We start from the raw sequence: 24,785 nt of genomic DNA on the forward strand, positions 1-24,785 counted from the left end.
CATCCACCCTTCCTTCCTTCCTTCCTTCCTTCCTTCCTTCCTTCCTTCCTTCCTTCCTTCCTTCCTTCCTTCCTCCCTCCCTCCCTCCCTCCCTTCCTTCCTTCCTTCCTTCCTTCCTTCCTTCCTTCCTTCCTTCCTTCCTTCCTTCCTTCCTTCCTTCCTTCCTTCCTTCCTTCCTTCCTTCCTTCCTTCCTTCCTTCCTTCCTTCCACTGTATACTGTAATTTCTTTCTTTGGCATCACTTTGCTTTCTACACTATTGGTGGATCGAGCTTCAAGGAAAGATGAAGGAGCACAGATGAGTGAGGGGCTTGGAACCAGAGCCAGAGATGGATATGATTATGTGCTACAGAACTCTCTCTGTGTGTGTGTGTGTGTGTATGTGTGTGTGTTTAAGAGGGGAGGACAAGCTACAGTTGGTACCCTTTGGTGTAACACCTCTTCTCATATTCCGGATTGTTGGTGCAATTATATGGCTGTATCGTTCATGTCTATACAGTATATATCTACAAATATCTTGTTATTATTAGTGGATATGAAATCTTCTACAAATAAATAATTTCAAACTTTTAAAAGGCACTTGCTTTATAGTGCTGTACAAAATAAACAAAAGGAAATAATTTGCATTATGAAAAATCCAGTAAATAATATATGCTGAATAACAGTGTACAGAGTCTGGAAGGATATTGCTTAGAGAAATTTTTGTTTAAAACATTTATTGGAGACATAGATTACAGTATATCATTTTCTGGCTGGGAGCCATGCAATATGTGTCTTTACAAAAAAATTACCTTGTAATATGAGACCCTCCAAGGCATAATTATATAATAAAAGTTCTTATTGGGAAAACTGGAAGAAGGCCAAGGCTTGTCCAAATATAGTGAATGTCAGTGCCAAATTTATTATCCTTAGCTATTAACAGGAGAAGGCAGGTTTTGTTTACCAAGCCTAATTCTCTCCTAATTACAGCCACTATAAAATAATTACTATCCATGGGATAACAACACAAGACAGAGTGACTAGCAGAAGAAACTGCAGGGGTTAGAAAACAGAGTGCAGTTCTGTGTCATTTTGAACAGATTGTGTACTGCCATGAACAAATTAACGGACTTCATTAAGGAATTATGTTTTAAGAGCGGCTTTGTGGTGAAGCAGTAAAGCAATTAATGCATCTGATTTAGTCCTCTAGATCTGAGTTCTGGTACAGCCAGAGATAGTGAGTTAATTTTTGTTTTGATATATCAAGTTTAATTGGTTGTAACCCACATTTTGGAGTGAGAGGTGTAATGAAAAATGTACTGGAAGACTCCCATTACAGACAAAATGATGTCTGTTTGGCTTTCTCAGTTCGTCTTTGAGCACGTTCTTCTGCCAAATGTACTTCATTAAGATAACAAGTGAAAAGAGCCATTTTTGAAAAGCGCTATCTTTTTGAATAATCCCCCAACCAGTTTCCTCCTTAATAGATATATTTAATAGATCTGACATGTGCGTGTCTCTCTCTCTCTCTCCCTCTCTCTCCCTCTCTCTCTCTCTCTCTCTCTCTCTCTCTCTCTCTGTATGTGTGTGGATTCTGTATTAACAAAGATGGGGAAATTTGGTTATGATATTTTGAGCAAAAAGAACCCAAACAGAACCAAAACATTAAAGCTTAAAATCTTGCTTAGTATTTCCACAGTTGTTTCGATCACAAACCAAGAACTCACATTATCCTGTTGAAGCATGCCGCTTCATTAAAGTCACAATCCCTCCTCATCCTTGCACCCCGAATCTCAGCACACAAGCACAGACTGCAGCTCAGACTCAGCTGTAGCTTTCTGTACAATTACAATATATGTATTAAAAAAAGCCCGGCTGTACATAACGGATTCGCAGTTGAAAAAGGTTAAGGGGTCAAGTTTTCCACCTGCTGTGGAGGGCCACTTCACCCTAAAGACAGACAAACTCCCTTATTTTGGTGACTTCATGGAGACTGGCAAACTCAACGCACTTGGGGAGTCTGTTTTACAGACCACTTTTAATAGGCCTCCAGATGGCCAGATGAAAGCAAAAGCATTATTATAGCAGCCCCCAGCTGTGCCATTCTAGATAAAGGTATATACGAGTTCCCCTTACACACACACATACACACACACCCTTTAAGGATGTAGAACTTGATCATAAAAATTCCCTCTGCTCTATAAAGGAGCAGATACGTTAGCATGCAACTCATTCTTTCAGATGCTTTTCTTTTACAAATTGTATACCTTTTCTTGTTCGAAGACACTGAGCAGCGCTAGAATGTTTGTGTGAAGCTCTCGAAATATTTCTTTTGCATAACTTGCTTGCAGAATAGCAACTGTAAAATGAACTATTTTCAGACTCTTCGGGCAAAATCTGCCTGCGGCAGGTGTAAATCGACATGCCGCCACCCACATTAAATTCTGTCCTTTCAAACTTGTCAATTATGGGCCTATTGTGTGGTGTGTTTATTCAAAATTCAAGAGTGAAGACAAACAGCTAAAGGCAAAGTAAGTGTGCATAGTTCAAGAACATTTTATGGCTAGCCTTTTTTTCTTAAAAAACAAAACAAAACTTAAGAATCAAAGTGAAAACAGGGTATTAAAGTTACTAGTCTAACAACAGTATTGACAGAAGTCAGAATATTGCCAAATTTAAGGAATATTACACACTTGATCTTAGCCAAAAGGCCAAGAAGTGAATATTTTCCAAATACTGATATCACCAGCAAAATAAGAGAACATATAAAACCCTGTCTGCCCTGCTCACCCATCCACCCACCCCAGTTTCCCTGCTCCCTCCAATTTCAGCTCACTTGAGATTCGTGGCTATAGAATATACAAGGTCATGTTAAATGACTCCATTGCTCATGGTTTTGGAAGGGATTCTATCTGTGGTTAAATTTAGGGCTTTATTTGTAGTTGTAATACATATCATTAGGGAAGTGTTGGATTTTCCCCAATATCTATTTCATGAAAATGATAATAACAATATATACCTTCAGGATTTGTATATCCACTACTCTTCGGTCCCCAGCGCACCACTGTTAATGGCAGCTACTTGCTTATCTCAGATTTAAGTAGCTGCAAATCATGCATTACTGATGTGAGCGACACCTCCAACCAACAGATGGTGCTATCCCTTATCTGTAGTGTTTGGCTGCAGTTCTGTATTTTGCCTTCTCAATGTTTTTGGACTTGGCTTACTGATTTTTAAAAATTAAGCATGTTCCTGTAAAGAGACGGGTATGTTGATACTGTGCGTCATTGGTTTGAACTCAGATTTTTAACGAAATCTCTCTGTTTAAGTGGGTATTAAAATGATTTGTTTAAATTGTGCACGGGGTGCCCACTATCGCAGTATTCTCTCTTCAACAACTATAGGAAACAAGAAGGTTGAGAGGGAGGGAGGATTGTGAGATGTTGGATGTCAGTCACAGCTGTACAATCCTAGCTCCTTGATTTCTACTGTTGATTAGTGGACAAGAACAAGCAGTATTGCTGTTTGGTCTGTAAAATGTACAGAGAAGAATACAAACACAGCATTCCATGGAAGGTAGGATGCTGGAAGTGCTCTAGTGTGCATGTTGATTTTAGCCAGAGCTGTTCACATTTCCCCTTTTACAGTCTTGAATCCCACCATCACCACCACCATCATCATAGAACTGAAGAGCTGGAAGGGACCTTATGGATCATTGAGTCCAGCCCCTATCAAAGAGGCCCAGTGGGGAACTGAACTCCCAGCCTCTGGCTTTGCAGCCGGATGCTTAAACCACTGAACTCTTCAGCAGTTCTATTATGCCTAAGAATACAGGGGGGGGGGGAGAGAGAAGTAAAACTAGATCATTAGCTGCATGGAATAAAAACTACTTTACATGTTGGGTCCATATGGTTGGAGGAGAGTAGTAGTTCTAAGAGTATATTGAGAGAATAAGAATACACATTGTTTTCTGGAGCAGAGTAGCTGCAGTTCCACAATCCAGATTAAATAAACATTTATTATTCATTACATTTCTCTCCTGATTTTCCTGCAGTGAACTCAAAAGTGGTCATCATGAAAACAACAAACCTGTGAGATAGACGGAGAGATTGTCCAATGAAGGCCATGGCCCAATCCAGACGACAGCATGGATCTCCTAAGTTCCAGACCGACGTTCGAAGGTCTCCCCTCTACAGCGGCTCTCAGCCACTGCCTCGGTATGATTTTCAGGGAATGACAACATGAGCCTGCCAACCTGGCTTGCATTGCAGAGACTTGGTTGGACGGTTCCCGAACCCAGGTCCAACCCTCTGATCTGTTACACCATATGGCAACTTTCTAAAATGACTTTGAGAGGGCCTGCTTTAAATCTCGACTAGGAGATTATATCACTATTCTCACAGGCTCAAGTCCCACTGGTTGCAATGGGGATTAGTCTCTCACAAATGAAATAAAATGACATAAAATCAGATAAGATACAGATTAAAAACAAATGTAAAATGCATCAATAAAAAGAAAATGGCAGTGTGTTACCAGTCAGCAACAATACCTTTTAATATGAGCTGAAGTGAAACCAGAGTATATGTTAAAGGTGCAGTTAAAGACCTGTCAGAATAAAAAGCAGTTTCCCTGCCCCTGAAGGAGAACCATCCTAGCCTTTGGCAGAAAGTTTCTCAGCCTCAAAGACTTGAAACATAAATTTAAAACAATCTGGTGAATGCAAAGCATTATAATGGCATAACATGGTGAGTCCAATGGGTATAAGGCAAACATACAACGGAGTTTTTTCTTCCTTCTTTTGCTTTTTAAAGACTATTTTCTCAGACTGCATTGTAATGGATTGTGTTAGACTGGCAACTCTTGACAATTTTACAAAAGCCCCATACTAAATGTAGTAAGGATCTTTTACCTGGGGCCTGGAATGACTGAAAGGTAGGACGTTCTCTGAAGCATCTGAGAGTCAGACTAGACCAGTGGAGGTAAACCTTTTTTGGCTAGAGTGCCCAAAATGAGGGGGTGGGGAAGAAACCAGTGGCTGCCGTGCCACCCGGAAGACCAGAATCGGAACAGGAAGCGGCAGTTCAGGCGGAATCATGGAGACGGACAGGAAGTCAAAGGGGGAATCATGGGGACAGACAAGAAGTTAAAGGGGGAATCATGGGGACGGACAGGAAGTTAAAGGACCCAGAACAGGAAGAGAAAGGGGGAATCCCAGCTGCAGCCACTTCAAGAGGTTTATTTCCACAAGGGTGAGTGGGTAGGCTGCTCACTTGCATGCCAGAAGAAAGGGCTTCATGTGCCAGCTGTGGCACGCGTGCCATAGGTTCACCATCACTGGAGTAGACAGTATGGTAGGATTTGTTTAGAGATGCTGTTCCCTGATGGCCTCAGGTTCAACATGTTTACCTTCAGAGATAGTTTAGGCTTGATTTGATGTTGGACCCACTTGTTCATCTTTTTAGCAGGCCTGGGTAGCTGCGAAGCTCTATTTCATCACCATATTTTAAACAATTCATTTTTCCCCCTGTCAGCTTTCTTTACTGTCCAGCTTTCACACCCATACATGGTGATCAGAAATACAAGAGTATGGATGAGCTTAGTCTTGATCTTCAATGACACATCCTTACACTTTATGATCTTTTCTAATTCTTTCATTTCTGCTCTTCCAAGTCTCAGTCTTCTTCTGATTTCTTGGCCGCTGTCTCTATCTGGATTGATGACTGAACCAAAGTATACAAGATCTCTATTTTAATTTCTTCATTATCAATGCTAAAGTTGTGCAGTTCTTTGGTAATCGTAATTTTAGTCTTCTTAATGTTCAACTGCAGTCTTGCTTTGGCACTTTTGTCTTTCCATTTCCCTAAAAGTTGTTTCAAGTCATTGCTGCTGACTGCTGGTAAGATGGTGTCACCTGCATGTCTTAATTTATTGATGTTTCTTCCACAAGTTTTCACTCCTCCTTCATCTGAATCTAGTCTGCTTTCCATATGATGTGTTCTGTGTACAAATTGAACAGATAAAGGGATAAAATGCACCGTTGTCTCACATCTTTGCCTTTAGGAAACCATTATGTCTCTCCTTATTCTGTCCTAATGATGGCTTCTTGTCCACAATACAAGTTACATATCAGGACAATCAAGTGCTGAAGCACACCCATTTCTTTCAGAACAACCCACAGTTTCTCATGATGTACTCAGTCAAAGGCTTTGCTGTAGTGTATAAAGCACAGACTGATCTTCAGCTATTCTTTGGTGCTCTCCAGTAGCCAGTGGATATTTGCAATTTGATCTCTCCTTTTAGAATTCAACTTGAAAATTTGGCATTTCTTACTCCATACAAGCCTTTGTTGCAACACCATGAGCATCACTTTGCTTGCATGAGAAATTAAAACAATGATCTTAGTTACTGCACTTGTTGGCATTTCCTTTCTTACAAATTGGAATGTATATTGAACATTTCCAGTCTGTGGGCCATTGTTTTTGTTTTCCATATTTGTTGACATATTCTTGTTAGGATTTTCAGTCTCTGTGTTTTGAAACAAATCTGTCGGTATTCGATATTTCATCTAGTCCTTTCAGAAAAGCTTTCACTTTACTTTATAGAAGTACATGGTTCTTTATCATAGGTGTCTGCAAAGGAATCTGTCATCCTTTTGTTCTTTCTTTATAGGTCTTCAGTACACTTTTTCCACCTCCTCTGTATTTTCTCTTGGTCAGATAGTGTGCTTCCCTGTTGGTCATTCAGCGTTCCTAATCAAGGCTCGAATTTTCCTTTGAGTTCTTGGATCTTTTGGAAGAAATCTCTTGTTTTTCCCCATTTTGTTGTCTTACTTTTTTTTCTTTGGTTTATTTATTTATTTTATTTATTTATTTATTTGATTTTTACCCCGCCCCTCTAGACCATGTCTACTCGGGGCGGCTTACAAAATAAAACAAAACAATATAAAAATATATAAAATCATAAAATTACATATTTCAATTTAAAACAATTAATTTAAAGAGAGGATTACCAAGATGGAATAGCCAAAAAAGAGAGAGAAACAGAGAAAATGACTTAATTGACTGGAGGGAAGGCCTTCTTGAATAACCAAGTTTTTAACTGGCTTTTAAAAACACCCAGCGAGGGTGCCAGCCGAATTTCTGTTGGGAGGGCATTCCACAGCCGAGGGGCCACCGCCGAGAAGGCCCGGTTTCTTGTTTTTTCCTTCCGGGCCTCCCTCGGCGTCAGACCCCTCAGCCGCCCCTGCTGGCTATATCGGGTGATCCGGGTAGATCTGGGTGGGAGAAGACGATCTGCCAAATATTGAGGTCCCAAACCGTTTAGGGCTTTATAAGTGATCATTAGCACTTTGAAGTCAATGCGGAAATGGATGGGCAACCAATGCAAAGCAGCCAGGGTGGGGGAGATATGCTGGTGTTTTCTCACCCCACTAAGGAGCCTGGCTGCTGCATTCTGGACCATCTGAAGTTTTTTTTTTTAAGACATAAGACATAAGAAATTTATTTGTCATTGCGCTCACAAGTGGGTGCAACGAAATGAGGTGCTCTTCCCCAAGGTAAAACTGGACAACACTACAAAAAAAAAAAGTTAAAATATACACAACTTTCACCATCCAAATATAGATACCCCGTTTTCTCTCAGCAATTAAAATTCCATCAAAAACCTATGGCCCCACATTTAAACTCAATACTGCACTTGGGTAAAAACTGTTCTTGAATCTGCTTGTCCTTGCTTTCAATACCCTGAATCTCCTTCCTGGTGGTAATAGTTTAAAGAGCTGATATCCCGGATGAGAGGAGTCTTTCAGTATGTTAAATATCTTCCTCTTACATCTGTTCTTATACAATTCTTCCAAAGAGGGGAGTGAACAGCCAATGATGTTTTGGGCCGTCTTGATCACCCCTTGAATTGCCTTTTTCTCTGCCACTGTGCAGCTCATGAACCATACACAGAGACAGTAGGATAATATGCTCTCAATCGAACTCCGATAGAAGGTGATCAACAAACTCTCAGTCAATTGTTGCTTTCTAAGAATCCTTAGAAAATACAACCGTTGTTGTGCCTTCCTGATTAACGCAGCGGTGTTTGCACTCCAAGTCAGATCATTTGTTATGATAGTCCCAAGAAACTTACATTCAACCACCTGTTCCACACAAACTCCATCTATATACAGTGGCTGAATGTCTGCTCTTTTTTTCCTATAGTCCACTATGAATTCCTTGGTTTTTTGGATGTTAAATAAAAGATTGTTTTTTTTGCACCAGCGGGATAGCTGTAATACCTCGTCCCGATACGCAGACTCATCATTCCCAGAGATAAGTCCTACTAGTGTAGTATCATCTGCAAATTTGATAATCCTATTACTGGGATGCTTATTGGTGCAATCTGATGAATAAATGGAGAACAGTAGTGGACTAAGGACACAGCCTTGTGGAGTGCCAGTGCTGAGTATCTTGTCAGTAGAGATGTAGTCATTCAGTTTAACCCTTTGTGGACGATTTGTTAAAAAATCCAAAATCCACAGACAGATAGAATCTGGAAAATCAAGATCTTTAAGTTTGTCTATTAATCTGTGGGGTATAATGGTGTTAAAAGCAGAGCTAAAGTCCGCGAACAGCATTCTTACATAATTCCCTTGTGTTTCCAAGTGGGATAAAGCCATATAAAGCACAGTATTGATTGCATCCTCGGTTGATCTATTTTCTTTATAAGCAAACTGAAGCCCATCGAAGGGATCAGGAAGGCAGGAGATAATATATTTCCGAACTAACTGCTCAAAGCACTTCATTAAGATTGAAGTTAGTGCCACCGGCCTATAGTCATTCGGACTGTTTGTAGGCAACTTTTTAGGCAGTGGAACGATGACGGAAGCCTTGAGACAGACGGGAACTGCGCATAGTGTCAGGGATCGATTAAAAATTACAGTCCATATCCCGGCTAGCTGATCAGCACAGTCTTTTACCACCCGACCAGGAATTAAGTCGGGTCCAGCTGCTTTTCTGGAGTTAACTACTTTCATAGTCTGTCTCACATCCTGCTCATTCACAATGAAGGGGGGACTCTGCTGAGTAAATGATGGCAAACGAACAGTTTCAGTTTGATCGATCTCGAATCGAGCAAAAAAGTTGTTCAACTCCTCAGCCACCTCCACGCCTCCGCCCGAGGAAACCTTTTTTGCTTTGTAGTTTGTTAGTTGTTGAACCCCCTGCCAAACTTGCCTCATGTTATTGCTGAGAAAGCAGTCTTCAATTCTCCTCTTGTATTCGGCCTTAGCTTGCTTAATGCCTCTCCTCAAGTTCGTTCTTGCTGCACTGTAGTCTAGATCATCCCCAGACTTAAAAGCCTTATTTCTAGCATACAACAGGCGTCTAACCTTCCCGGTCATCCAAGGTTTTTGATTGGGATAAACCCGGATACGTTTATCCACTGTGACTGTGTCAATACAGTGTGCCATATACCCTAACACTGCAGCTGTATGTTCTTCCAGATCAGGATGATCAAAAACTTCCCAATTCGTTTGTTCAAAACAGTCCTTTAACTGCTCCATTGCTCCCTCCGGCCAGCTTTTCACTGTCTTGACTACTGGCCCTGACTGTTTTCTCAGAGGAATATACTCCGGAGCTAAAAACAGGGACATATGGTCAGACTGGCCCAAGTGTGGCAATTGTAATATCCTGTATCCATTTGCAATATTCGTGTAGACCTTATCTAAGGTGTTCAGCCCCCTAGTAGCACACCTTACATGTTGATGGAATTTGGGGAGGACTGCACGTAGATCTACATGATTGAAGTCTCCTGCAATAATGTATACAGCATCCGGAAATTTACTTTGCAAGTTGCCAATTTCATCGCCCAGATGACCCAGCGCCAAATCCGCATTTGCATCCGGCGGAATATAAACAACAAGAATAATTACAACGCTGAATTCCCGTGGAAGGTAAAAAGGTCTGCATTTAACAGACAGATATTCCAGCTCCAAAGAGCTATGACGTGTTATAATCTCTGAGTTTGTGCACCAGCTCTCTCTAACAAACACGCACAATCCTCCTCCTCTGCACTTCCCCACATTCCTGTCTCTGTCCAAACGATGTAATAAAAAACCTTCCATATCAATAACAGTGTTTGGAATAGTGGGGTTCAGCCAGGTTTCAGTGATTAACAGCACGCAACAGTTTCCGCGTCAGCCTCAAAGGCAGCCCCACGTAGAGTGCATTACAATGGTCTAATCTCGAGATTACGAGCGCATGGACTAGAGTAGTGAGGGCCCCCCGATCAAGATATGGTCGCAGCTGGGCAATCCGCCATAGATGAAAATAGGCAGAGCGGACCACGGACGCCACCTGGGTTTCCATGGTAAGCGCCGGGTCCAGATGTATTCCCAAGCTGCGGACCTCACTCTTTGCGGCAAGGGTCGTCCCCCCAAAGGAGAGGGAGTCACCTATGCCGCTGACGGAAGGGCCGCCCACCCTCAAGACCTCCGTCTTGTCCGGGTTCAGCCTCAATCCATTTGACTGCATCCATTCCAGTACAGTGTCCAGGCAGCACTGGAGGGACCGGACGGCATCCACTGAAGTTGGTGTAAAGGAAATGTAGAGCTGTGTGTCATCAGCATACTGATGACACGATGCACCACACCCCCTGATGACCCCGCCCAGCGGCCTCATATAGATATTAAACAGCATTGGGGAGATGATCGACCCTTGTGGAACCCCACAATTGAGATTCCACGGGGCCGAGACCCTCTCCCCAAGCTGTACTCTCTGGGGGCGGTCCTCCAGGAAGGAGCGGAGCCAGGCAAGTGCCAGGCCACCGACTCCCAACTCGGAGAGCCTCCCCAGGAGGATACCGTGGTCGACGGTATCAAAGGCAGCTGAGATGTCGAGGAGGACCAACAAGGACATGTTGCCCCCATCGGCCTCCCTCAACAGGTCATCCAACAGTGCGACCAGTGCCGTCTCTGTACCATAGCGCGGCCTGAAGCCCGACTGAAATGGGTCCAGAGCATTGGATTCGTCCAAGAGCGCCTGAAGCTGATCTGACACCACCCTCTCAACCACTTTGCTGAGGAAGGAAACATTGGCGACGGGCCTATAATTGCCAATTTCGTCCGCCGCCAAATTTGGTTTCTTCCTAATGGGCCTAATGAGTGTCTCCTTGAGGGCGAGGGGGACCTTGCCCTCCTGGAGAGACCCATTAATTATTGCAGTGGCCCATTCAGTTGTTACCGGCCTGGCTGCTTTGATTAGCCAGGCCGGGCAAGGGTCGAGAGAAGAGGTGGTGGCCCGACAGCGATCAAGCGCCTTGCCTACCAAATCTGGTGTTACAGGCTGAAAGGAGTCGAGAATAACCGGGCAGGACGGAGCGCTGGACATCTCTGCTCGATCCATTGTATTTAAAAAAGGAGAAAGGTCACGGCGGCTGGCCTCCACTTTGGATTTAAAAAACGCTGCAAATTGGTCAGGTGAGATGCTAGTGGGAGGCCCTTCACCCTGACCAATTCCGGATAGATCGCGAACTATACGGAAAAGTTCCGCCTGCTGGTTGGAAGCTTCGCTTATCCGGTCAGCGAGGTAAGATCTTCTAGCAGCCTTTACCTTGGCCAGGTAACGGTTAGTTGCGATCCTGACAGCTATTTTACTATAATCCGTCGGTTTCTTTCTCCAAGCGCACTCTAGCCGTCTCCTTATTCGCTTCATCGCTCGTAGATCCTGACTACACCAGGGTCCTGGCCGAGCTCTGCTCCTGAGAGGGCGTTTGGGTGCGATCGTGTCAACAGCCCTAGTAGCAGCGGAGAACCAACCATCGACCAGAGCTTCGACAGGAGCGCCAGACAGTTCTGCTGGAATCCCTCTCATGGTATCCTGAAAACCAATTGGATCCAGTAACCTTCGAGGGCAGACCATCAAAATAGATCCATGCTCCCTCCGAGGGGAGAGCGCCATTGTGAGGTTACATTTTATTAGGTAATGATCTGACCATGACAAGGGGACTGACACAAGGTCAGTCACCATCAGACCACGCTCATTACACTCGGTGGAAAAAACCAAGTCGAGCATATGGCCACCCATGTGCGTGGGGCCGTTGACATGTTGGGATAAGTTCAAGGAAGCCATGGTTTCCAAGAACTCAAGAGCTGGACCGGATACCTCCGCCTCCGCATGGATGTTGAAGTCACCCAGGACCAGAAGTCTCGGGGACTCCAACAGTGCCGCGGAGATGAAGTCCGCCAGCTCCGGTAGGGAGGTGGCTGGGTCACGGGGAGCGCGGTAACCCAGCAAGATCCCAGTACCATCCCTAGCCCCAATCCGCACATGAAGGGCCTCCAGACCTGGCTTCACGACCGAGGAGCGCCTAGTAACCTCTAATGATTTTCTATAAACAATGGCAATGTCATAGTAGTTCTTTTTTCTCTCTACATAACAGTTGCTGAAAAACTGCATTCATTTTTCTGACCCTACTTCTGTCACCTTTTGCTTCTTATCTGTCCTTGCAATTGTAATTGTTTTGTCTGTCACCCATCTAGGCTTCTCTTTTTACTACAAGAATTGTCCTTTTGTTTTCCTCCCTGAACATTTCTGGTTTTACTCCACAGTTTTTCTGGTTCACAGTCAATTGAGTTTAGTAGTGCAAACATATTCTTTGTGTGTACTTTAAATTCGTCAGGAATGTTGTTTAGATTACGGTTTGGCACTATTATTCTTTTAGTGTTCTTTTTCAGCTTTACTCTAAAGTTGGATATTAACTGTCCATGATCAGTACCAGAATCCACCCCTGACCTCATCTTGGCTGAGAGAATACAGCTTCTCTATTTCCTGCTTCCAGTTTTGTAGACTGCTTGGTTTCCATATTGACTATCTGGTGATGTCCATGTGCATAGCCCTCTGTTTGGTTGTTTGAAGCATGTATTTGAAATAAACAGATTGTTGGCTTCACGGAACTCTATAAATCGTTCTCCTGTTTCATTTCAGTTCCCTAGGCCAAATTGTAAGCAACATCTGGTTCTGCTTTGTTCCCCCCCCTTTTTTGTTCCAGTCAGTCACCTATGATTTATAAGCAGATTTTGTTTTGTTGTGTGATTAATTTCCTCCTGGACATTTGCACAAAAGCTTTCAATTTGATCTTCTTTAGCATTATTAGGCTGAAGCATAGATCATCTGAATGATCATAGAAACCATAGAAAAGTGAAGTTGGAAGGGGCCTACAAGGCCATCGAGTCCAACCCTCTGTTCAATGCAGGAATACAAATCAATCTGCCAGGTGATTATCTAGATTTTTCTTGAATGCCTCCAGTGTTGGAGCACTCACCAACTCCTGAGGTAACTACTTCCACTGTTGTACTGCTCTAACAGTTAAGATGTTTTTCCCGATATCCAACCGAAATCTGGCTTCCTTTAATTTGAGCCCATTGTTGCGTGTCCTGCACTCTGGGATTATTGAAAACAGATCTTGCTCCTCCTCTGTATGACTATCATATCAACCCCCAGCCTTCTTTTCTCAAGGCTAAACATGCCCAGTTCTTTCAGCCTTTCCTCTTAAGGCTTGGTTTCCAGCCCCCTGATCATCCTTGTCGCCCTCCTCTGAACTTGTTCCAATTTGTTAGCATCCTTCTTGAAGTGTGTTGTCCAGAACTGGACACTATACTCAAGGTGAGGCCTAACCAGTGCTGAATAGAGGGGGACTAGCACCTCACAGGATTTGGAAACTATACTTCTATTACTGCAGCCTTAAATAGCATTTGCCTTTTTGTAGCCACATCACACGGTTGGCTCATATTTAGCTTGTGATCTATGACAATTTCAAGATCCTTCTCGCTCGTAGTATTGCTGAGCCAGGTATCCCCCATTTTGTAACTGTGCAATTGGTTTCTTTTCTGAGGTGCAGGACTTTGCACTTCTCCCTGTTGAATTTCATTCTATTGCTTTCGGCCCAGTGCTCCATCCTATCAAGGTCATTTAGAATTTTGTGTCTGTCTTCTAGGGCAGTGGTCCCCAACCTTGGGCCTCCAGATGTTCTTGGACTTCAACTCCCAGAAATCCTGGCCAGCAGAGGTGGTGGTGAAGGCTTCTGGGAATTGTAGTCCAAGAACATCTGGAGGCCCAAGATTGGGGACCACTGTTCTAGGATATTAACTATTCCTCCCAATTTTGTATCATCTGCAAATTTGACAAGCCTTCCCTGCACTCCCTCATCCAAGTCATTAATAAAAATATTGAAGAGCTCCAGGCCCAGAACTGAGCCTTGTTACCTCCTCCCAGTTAGAGAAGAATGCATTAATCATCACCCTCTGAGTATGATTTTGTAGCATGATGGTCATGTTGATAACTTTTCCACAGAGTCTGATTGGTATTATTTGGTCATATTTTACATTATAGCCCCTAACTGCCTGTGCTACATTTTGGCTCCGTAACAGAGTGACTCCATTTCTTCTGAACTTTCAGTTCCAGAGTAGAGCACTTCATAGTTGTTTGACTGAAAATCTCTCATGCCAGTCCAGTTTAATTCACTGACACTGAGCACTGTAATGCTTGTCACAATTGGCCTGTTATAAATAATTAAGGTTAAGATATTTTGGAATTCTGCTTCTTACTTCAGCAAGAAGCCAATAGTATTTTCCATTGAGTCGCACATACATTTGAAAGGTAATCAGATTTGGAGGAAGAGGCAGAAAGAAAGAAAGAGAGAGAGAGAGAGAGAGAGAGAGAGAGAGAGAGAGAGAGAGAGAGAGAGAGAGACTCAATGGAAAATACTCTTGGCTTCTAGCTGAAGTAAGAAGCAGAATTCCAAAATATCCTAACCTTCATTGTCAATCGTGGCAAGCATTACATTTATATATATGAGAAAACTCATTTGGGAAATTCTGCACTAATCCTAGGGGGAGAGGGGAGTTATGTAAGTGAGGCAATTCAAGTTAAAACATTCACAGATACATCTTATCATAACCATTATAATAAAAAAAAATCCAATGTACTTACAAAATACAGGCGGGGGGAATGCAGTTTTCACTCCCTGCCTCTTGCCCTAATGGGCCTCTTGTTAGTTATGGAGATTATCTGTTCTTCATTTGAATGCCATCCTTGCCTTCAAATCTTTCCAAATAGTCAAGTGTGGGATGTCATGGACTATAGCAAATTTGCTGCCATGCTCAGACACCAAAAGGGTGGGTTAAGGATGGACTGCCAGCATTAAGGTCACAACCTGCGATGGAAGTAACCATACAGATCTAGAGCGCTAATGAGGGAAACGATAACGTCTGCAATAATGATGCCCAATACAGAAAAACATCCCACACGTTCTTGGCCACTTCTGCAAATGTCACAGTCCCTGAATAGGAACAAGAATTTATTTACCTTGATTGGCCTTCCTTATAACTTGTTTACATGTAGCTATTCTGTTGCTCTTCTGTTCAAGGTATGTGTGAAAGCAACCTGGAGAAAATGCCCCTTGTTTTTCATATAGGCCCTGTTCAGGCATTTAGGATAGGGAAGGGTGGGGCCCTGCCAGATGTGTTTTAGAGTTGTGGGAGAAGGGAGGAAACCTCCTGCCATATTAACAATGGTATTTCATATATATAGCACTCCAGACATTGTTGGACTACTAAACCCATCACCCCTAGCCAGTGTTGCCTGTGGTGAGGGATGCTGGAAAATGTAGTCCAAGAAAATACATTCCCCTTCCTTGCTTTAAATAAAGGTAAAGGTTCCCCTTGACAATTTTTGTCCAGTCGTGTTCGACTCTAGGGGGCGGTGCTCATCCCCATTTCTAAGCCATAGAGCCAGCGTTTTGTTCGAAGACAATCTTCCATGGTCACATGGCCAGTGCAACTTAGACACGGAACGCTGCTACCTTCCCACTGAGGTGGTCCCTATTTATCTACTTGCATTTGAATGCTTTCGAACCGCTAGGTTGGCGGGAGCTGGGACAAGCGAGGGGAGCTCACTCCATTGCGTGGATTCAATCTTATGACTGCTGGTCTTCTGACCCTGCAGCACAGGCTTCTGCGGTTTAGCCCACAGCGCCACCACGTTCCTTGCTTTATTCCATCAATAATTTTAGAAGCCTCCCTAATGTTCCCCCTAAGCTGCCTTCTTTCTTAGCCTGAAAAAACCTATAACTCTTTAGCCTTTTGATACAGAGGAAGTGATCCTAATTCTTTTGGTTCCTCTTTTGGGGATGGAAGATAGTATACTTTACACACCCCTCTCTTTGTGTGTGTATATGGGCTTATATGCATAATCAGAGTGTATCTCTTTTGTACTCTGGGCACAAGCCACCCTGGGTCGGAGAGGTGGAGAGCATGGTTTGTTTTCACAAGAACATGAAGGAAGGAGCCAAAGCTTGGTGGTGGTGGAGTCCCTTCGTAATATGCAGATGGTTTCTTGGTTCAGTCCCTGGCACTTCCTGCTAAAAGGCTAATGTAGAAAAGGATGGGAAACATTCCTGCCTAAGAAGTGGGAGAGCCATAGACTGTCAGGGTAGGCAGTTTTGGTCTAGACCAGTGGTTCTCAAACTTGGGTCCTCAGATGTTGGACTGCAACTCCCAGAAACCCAGGGCAACACAGCTGGTGGTGAAGGCTTCTGGGAGTTGCAGTCCAAGAACATCTGGAGACCCCAGTTTGACCTCTACCTGGCATAGCCCAGATATTTATGGACTGCAACTCCCAGAAACCCTGGCAAGCACAGCTGGTGGTGAAGGCTTCTGGGGGTTGCAGTCCAAGAACACTTGGATTACCCATGGTTGGGAGCCACTGATCCAAACAGATAAATGGTTTGGTTTATTATGCTAGTCTCCTATGTACCTAATCTGTCCCTCACATTCATTCTTAAAGAGTAGGTGTGAGGGGCTAGTGGCCTTTCAGATTGTGCTCCTGGACTGTAATACCCATAATTTCAAGCCATCATAGATATTGTTGAGGGATAATGGGAGCTGCAATCCACAACAATCTGGATAGTCACATCCTTCCCACAGAGGAAAGTGATCCATTTATAGTGGAAAAGATAAAGAAATACAGAGAAGGGATATCAGTAGAATAATATATTAGCTGCTCTATGCCCATAACTATATTACCTAGTGGCCATGGAGACTGGGGAATTTAGAGCTTTCATCCAAAAAAGTATCTTTCTCAAACTCTGGGATCAAATTTGCAGCTTGCCCAAGGCTACCCAAGCTGGCTCTTCTAGAAGGCAGAGCAGGGAATCTAATTCTCAACTTCTGGCCAGGTGCCCAACTCACTGGCAAATGGACAACACCCTACAGGGCTTAGTACTCTGGTACTTGAGGGCCAATTTTCATCACTACAGACCCCACCTGAGATTTATAGATGGCTGTGGAGGCTCTGGTTGTGTTTGATGGGTGCGGCAGCAGGACTGAGCACACATACCAGGGCTTTCTCAGTGATAGCACCCTGGGAATAAAAGACCCCTTTAGGAGGGATTCAACTCTTACACACACACTGTTGCAACGTACATGTATTTTCAAGATATATTTATTTCTGCAAGCCTTTGGAATACAAGCAACTCCTCTCTCTCTCTATTTTCTTTTGATGACTTTATTGTATTCTCTTACATGCTAACAAATGTACCCATCTTCACTAGGGTTTAAACCCCATGAGTCCCACTCTGATCCCAGTGTGCTGTCTCTCGCTCACTCACTCTTCTCCTCCATTCCCCAAATTCTGTCTTTCACACTTCTCTCCCTCCCTCCTTGTCTCCCTCCTCCCTGCCCCTCCTTGGCCCTCTAAGGCAGTGGTTCCCAACCTTGGGTCTCCAGATGTTCTTGGACTACAACTCCCAAAAGCCTTCACCACCACCTGTGCTGGCCAGGATTTCTGGGAATTGAAGTCCAAGAACACCTGAGGACCCAAGGTTGGGGACCACTGCTCTAAGGTCTTCATCTGATGTCCATCATTCTTGTTGCATTTCAATGTGGAATCATATACTAATCCACCTCAGATAACATATGGCAAATTCCAAGGGCTGTTGAGCACTGTTTACATTTTACTGATGGACCGGCAACAAAAATTGAGTAATGCAGGTGTTTGTATAATTGTGATGCATTGTGGGGACATACCTTTCTCTGTCCTGTTTTGACAATGGAAAGTTGAGTGCTATGTGTGGGAATCTTTTCATTGACAACAAAGTGAGATGCATTTAGAATTCCTGAGAACTATATCATGGCCACTATGTTGAAAGGATCATATATATAAAGCCACTGCAATGAGGGGAGTTGTAGAGGAGCAGCATCTGAAGAGCTAAGAGTTGCTGTTTCCAGTTTTAGTGGAAACCATGTTGTGCTTTCTGTTCCTCTTATGGCATTTTCTTTGTTCCCAGGTTATTTTCTTGGAAATGGGCAAAGATATTGCAACATCCCAATTTTGGGGGAAAACACTGGTTGCCAAGCTTTTTGACGTTGCATTCCCCTTTTTGATTTTTGAGAAGTCTATTATAATTTTTTCATGTTTTTTTTTTCAGTTTCAACCCCATGAAAAAACTAATAATGCAGCCATCGCTGCTGCCATATCAAAATTATTTTCCTGAAAGGCAAATAAAATTGATAGATAAAACTGGTGATATATTGCAAGTGTTTATTTATGCCTGCTACAATATGCACACCTGCTTCCTTATACTATATTCCACCACCAATATGCAAATGTGGTTATGATCAAATGTAACTCCATGATACTAGAAAAATTTCAGAGATCTCTGAAAATCACATCCATCAGTCTAGACAGCAAAATAAAATACAAGATGGACGAAATGTTGGAGTATTTGGAAAAACAGCATAAGTTTTGGAAGCAAATTGCAATAAGTTACAAAATCTCCATAGACCTTTTCTGTTGCATAATGAGTTGCGTGAAGTGCCTGAAATATGAGGAATTTCTTTAGCATGCTTTGTGAGGCAGGGGTGTGTGAGAGATGTAGTTGCTTCCCAAAGCCCAAAATACTTCAGTCGCTCATAAGGCAGTGCTTGTCTTGTTTTCAGACTGGCCTACCTGACCAATTTGAGGATTCATGGCGAAATAGAAAGACAGTGCTTTTAAAAACTTCAATACGCAAATGACTCATATTAGGATCCGACTGGATCAGTCTTTCAGCAATTAAATCAAGCCATTATGTTTCAATAATATAATGAATCATTGTGGAGTAGCTGCTGTTTTACTGAAACTTGGCAGATCCAGGTTTAAACCCTGGTTGAGCCATGAAACTCCCACTTGGTCACTCTCTCACCTGAAGCAGGTAGCTCTCTTGCTTAGGTCCACCTATTGCGCAGAATTGTAGAGAGAATAAAAAGGGGAATGAGTATGCTTCTTGAGCTCAGAAGAAGAGGTGAAGTATAAATGTAACTAGCACATAAATAATGTTGATTTTTGCCTGATTCTTCCTATCAATTTTTCCCCTCTTGAAACTGATATGCTCAGTCCACTGGCAAGCCCTGCTTCGTCAGTGTGGGCCACCATTGCCTCCTTCCTGGGATATCACGAGATATGTGAGTGACCTGGGAAGGGAGAGGGGAAGGAGTGTGTTATTTAAGAAAGGCTCTCACCTCCCTTCCGCCTCTTCCTTTCTGGCAACAGAGGAGGACGGAGCTCTGCAGTTTGGGTTCTTTTTGAACTGCATCACTCCAGTTCAGCTGTTCGGCGGTTTCACTTCTCAAAAGGGGGGGTTGCATCACTGCCTCCACCCCTCATGGTTTGATTGCTGTTCATCAGTTCCCATTTAATGACTGTGCGGAAGGAATTGATATCATTACTTGATTTCATTGTCTTTTAAAAATAATAATATAGGATAAAAGAGAGGGGTTGAGGGCACGTTTAGAGAGAAGGTGCAGCCATTTGGGCTGGGCTGGCGCGGGCCTCAGCACCTGCTAGGCTTCAAAACCGCTGGTGGATTTTTAAGTAGAACTTAATTAATTTTAATTATTATGATTACATTTAATTCATTTGAGGCGGGGGTGTGTGTCCATGTGTGTGTGTAAATAAACTTACTAAAGAGGGAGATAGAAAGAGAGTTGATAGGGCCAGGGAAACAGCCGGGCAAGGTGTAGTAGAGGGGCTTTAGGAGGCCCCTTAGATTAATTTCCTTATTACTTAACCTCTTGCTTGATGCGAACTAGATACAGTATAATAAGAGTTACAAAAAAATCGTAGCAAGGTTATTGATTGGAGTAGCTTATTAGAGTGGATAGACGCACATAAAGGATTGAGTGTGCATTGCTGTAATGGCTTCTAGGAAGGGCCAAGGTAATAAGAAGGGCAAACAGCCTGCTAAACAGCAGCTCCTCAAGTTTCACCTCCTTAGTCCTCTTTTGATGAGGAGGTGTGGCCTATCTGGCAACAGGTACGGGAAAAGGTTTCGGCTTTGGAGGCCAAAAGAGCAGCACAAAGGGTTGTGCAGCATAGCCAGCCACAATCATTCCCATCAGTGAGAAAAGCCAGAGTCATAGGAAGGCTAAGCTTCAGTCTATGGCAGAAAATTTAATGTCCCACTTTACTGCTTTAGAGGCTGATCGCCAGGCTTCTTGATCTATGCCGGAGTAGTGGTGAAGGCACATCCGTGGAGAGTGCAGTCACTGTTTCAGTACATTGACCTGATCTACAGGGCATATGTAGACTTTGCAGGACAGGCTTCATGATGAATCATTCCATATAAGAAGTGTGATTCATCCAAATTTGCATTGGGACAAGACTTTGCCAGATCTCTGATTACAGTACCTGTCACCAGCCACACCAAATTCAGATGACAGGTTTGAAAGTGGGTGTGGTGCCCAAGCCTCCCTAAGGAGCGTTTAGCACTCGGTCAGAGAGTTCGACAGGCCACTTACCTACCACCTTTGTGCTGAGGCAAGTTCCAAGACCTCAGCAGTGCATAGAATAAGCCCCTTGAACAAGTCTGACCTTAAAAGAACATTTTACTTTTACCTAGTACTGTGCCAAGTACATGGGCTTTGTGATTCCTTAGAACTCACAAGAGCTCAATTAGGTGGGACTCTTAAAGACAGGAGCCCGAGCCGAGCACACGCCGGAGTCGGAGCTCTGCCGAACTTGTCAGCTCATACTCCTTCGTCAAACCATATCAACAAAACTTGAAGAAATTCCTGCTCTCCAAACTGCTGGGATGTTTGTCCTCTAAGCTGCTGGGATGTTTGCCAAACTGCTGGGATGCCTGCCAGACTCAAGGACTCTCACTACAGCTGATTACAACTCACCACAGGACTAGCCGAGAGGCCCAGGAGCCGTTCGAGCACGACACCTATAACGCCGAGCAGTGAGTTTGACCTCCCCTCCTCCCCTTTCACAGGAAAATTACACCTCTCCTTACCCTCCCGGCTAACAAACCTGCCAAGTCTCTTTTTCTCCCCTTTGCAAGGGCTGACCTTGGCCAGCTGGAACTAAAAGTGAACAGCCTAGCTGACAAACTACTCCCTGCCGTCACTGTCTGTGTATCTTATCTACAAGCGAACCCCACCCTGACTGTTGTTTTACGATCCGATGCTATGGGGAAGAAGCGCCCTCTCTCCCCTTCCAGTTCTCAGCCAGAGCTCCCCCAGTCCTCTTCGAAACAACTAAAGTTGGACACCTTCTTCTCTCCAAAACCAAACTCCAACCTTGAAGCGGATCCCCCCCAGGCCTCCCCTCCCCGTCTGGGCGGACCTCTGGATTCCCCGCAACCCTCCCATCGAGACGGCGGAGATACACCACCCAGTAGCCCGAGGTGCAATCCCGCTAAACTACTAGAGAAACACTGCTTTCTCATAGCTGACACGGTGTCCAAAATCTTCATCCGTATATCTAGAGTTCTGGATCTCCTGGAAAAACTCCATTCAACACTACTACAAACCCCACTTTTCTCCTCTGCACCTGCACCCGGCTCAAAGACCACCACCCAGCCGTCCTTTTTCTTTCAAGCAACACAGACCATAGCTCCACCCCCTAAGACTGATCTCCCCCTAGCATCCAAGCCATTTCAACTAGTTTACCAGGCCTGCGTGGTCGTCATCTCCCTCCACCAAACAGGCCGATATCGTCAACATCCGAAATGGTCCAATACTCAACAAGCCAAGAACCACCTGGCTATACTTCTCCGGATCCCAAGGACGTCCATCGACCTAGTATCCTCCACCCAACAATCTTCACCAAAACGGTTGCCCAGAATCCTCCTCGAATTTCACTCGAACTCCATCCCCGGACGCCTATTCGCCGCTTCCAGTATTCTACACGGAAAAGGGATACGTCCCCACCGCCTCTTCCGGAACTCTACTGTCTCTGAACTCTTGCCGAACCTTTCCCACCCAGTGAGGCCAACACCGAAAACTACTTCCCCCCAGAATACCTACTCAGTTCAGACTGACCCCCCCACCCCCCCTCCCACCGAGCCTGAATTTTCCCCCCTGCCCCCTCCCCTCACTCCCACAGCAGGAACCCACACAGTACTGGACAACGTGCCTCTTATTAATCCTGAATGCTCTGCAAACCTTTCACCAGCTCGACCCCTAATCCCCTCCCCTGCCACCCTTCTGATCCCTAACCCCAATCCTTCCCTAGCTGCCCATGATTCCCCTCCCCCTTCCCCTCTCCTCCCCACGCATATCCCCATCCCCCTTTCCCCTATCTGCATTGTGAAGAGAGGTGCCTCGGTTGACTCCCCTTTCCCTACTGACGCTCCATCCCAATCCTTCCCCTCTCCATGCTCTGATCCCATAACCCCAACCACAGCTCTTAATAGTATAACCCCCTCTGCCCCTTTGACTAACCCTGATCGTAACCTCTGACTACTCAACCCTCCCCATTCTTCCCCCCCCCCGCCATCCCTGTATTGCCTTAATCTCTTAAGCTGGAACATCTGTGGATGGCGTGGGAAAAGCGGTCATTCCGATCTTATTGCTTACCTCTCCTCCTTCGATTTAATTTTCCTCCAAGAAACCTGGTCACTAACCCCTCCTCAGCTCCCGGGCTTCTCCTCCTTCTTCACCCCAGCATTCAAGTACCAACAGAAAGGACGCCCCTGTGTTGGCCTCTGCTGCCTATTCAGTCCCCCCCTCTCACAACTTGTTACTTGCCTCCCCACTCAGTCTTCTTTTTTTCAACCCATTCAATTACTCACCCCTAACCATAAGTTACTCATCCTTAATATCTACATTCCCCCCCTTCCCCCGTTTCCCTCCCATTGTGGGAAGACATCAAAACCTTCCTGTTAGACTACCTCCGGACCAACCCCTCTGCCAGCCTAGCTCTGTTAGGGGACTTCAACTCCAGATTAGGCCCAGACAACCCATCCCTCGTCTCCCACCTGAACTGGATCTGGGACGACTCTATCCCCCCCTCCCTCCTAGGCCCCAGACTCTCACTCGACCCTTCATTTAACCAACACACCCCTCTGCTGATCAGTTTATGTTTAGAATTCAATCTTCACATCCTTAATGGATCTCAGCCCAGTGATTTCCCGGGCAAACTAACCCACTTCTCTTACAGAGGGCCCAGTGTCATCGACTATGCCCTCGTTACCCCGGATATTCTTCCTCTTATTTCTGATTTCGCTGTCCAATCCCGTGCTGACAGTGACCACTCTCCAATCTCTTTGAAACTCCTCCTCCCTTCCTGTCCCCAGCGTCCTGTACCCTCCTCCCCGTCCCCTATGCATATCCGCAAATGGACCCCTAAACTTGCCGCCATCTTTTCCCAATGGACTTCAAGCCCTGAGATATCAATTTTATCTCAGGACCTTGCATCCACTCACTCACCCTCCTCCGCTATTGCTTCTTACGAACTTCTCATGCATTCACTAACTGAAAACTTGAGAGCTTCCCCCACTCTGCGTCCCTCCCCTACACCCCACTCCCAACTCCCAACCTCTTCTTGGTTTGATGCAGACTGCTGGGCTGCAAAAAAATTCATCAGACAATTCTTCCGCTCACTTCAACCCAACCCGTCCCCCGACAGGCTGAACCTCTATTTCTCGCTCAGGAAAGCCTGCACCTCCTTCCTAGAATCCAAGAAACACTCTGCGGCTCAACAAAGCTGGAACCTACTATACCACGCAATCCAAACCAATAACCATAAACAATTCTGGGCCCTGGTCTCCCACTCATCTCCTTTTGCTGCCCCCTGCCCGTCGACTCTCATACCAGCTTCTGCTTGGATGGAGCATTTCTCTACAACCTTTACTTCCTCTCGCTCTACTCTAACCAATTCTGCCCCTCCTCCCAACCTCCCACCCTGGCCCCCAGTTACCCCAGAAGAAATCACTGAGCTGATTTCCTCCCTGAAACCCCGGAAAGCCCCTGGCCCAGATGGTATCCTCCCCGAATTTCTACTCAACAACCCCTCATGGTGGGCCCCCTTCCTTTCTAACCTCTTTACTCTTATCAATAATTCCGGCCTTATCCCCTCTCCCTGGCTTTCCTCAACTATCGTTCCAATTTTCAAAAAAGGTGACCCCTCCCTCCCAAACAATTACAGACCCATCAGTCTCCTATCCTTTATAGGAAAACTATACTCCAAATATCTCCTTTCGAAACTCACCTCTTGGTCCTCTGCTATTGGACTCCCCGGTAAAGAACAGATTGGCTTCCGCCCAGGCGCCTCCACCCTGGATCATACTCTCACACTCTCCTTCCTGATTAACAAATACACTAAACACTATGGTGCCAAAATGTACTCAGCCTTTATCGATCTCAAAGGCGCATTTGATTCGGTCAATAGAGACTTACTTTGGAGGAAACTTTCCAACTGGGGGATTGATCAACGCCTCCTGTTTCTAATACAGCGGTTACATTCCTCCAATACATGCCGAATCAGGATCGACCGTGCTGGC

General features: G+C 44.6%; 1 long non-coding RNA gene across 1 annotated transcript in view; it reads left to right on the forward strand.

Moving 5' to 3' along the window:
- Positions 1 to 24,785, forward strand: part of LOC140701779 (uncharacterized) — a 412,945-nt gene that overhangs the window by 288,981 nt on the left and 99,179 nt on the right. The window contains exon 3 of the long non-coding RNA XR_012080771.2: positions 4,033 to 4,195. This is a non-coding gene — a long non-coding RNA (uncharacterized LOC140701779). The remainder of the gene's footprint in view (positions 1 to 4,032; positions 4,196 to 24,785) is intronic.

The sequence above is a fragment of the Pogona vitticeps genome, chromosome 1 (assembly GCF_051106095.1).
Source record: "Pogona vitticeps strain Pit_001003342236 chromosome 1, PviZW2.1, whole genome shotgun sequence".
In the NCBI taxonomy this organism is placed as follows: Eukaryota; Metazoa; Chordata; class Lepidosauria; order Squamata; family Agamidae; genus Pogona; species Pogona vitticeps.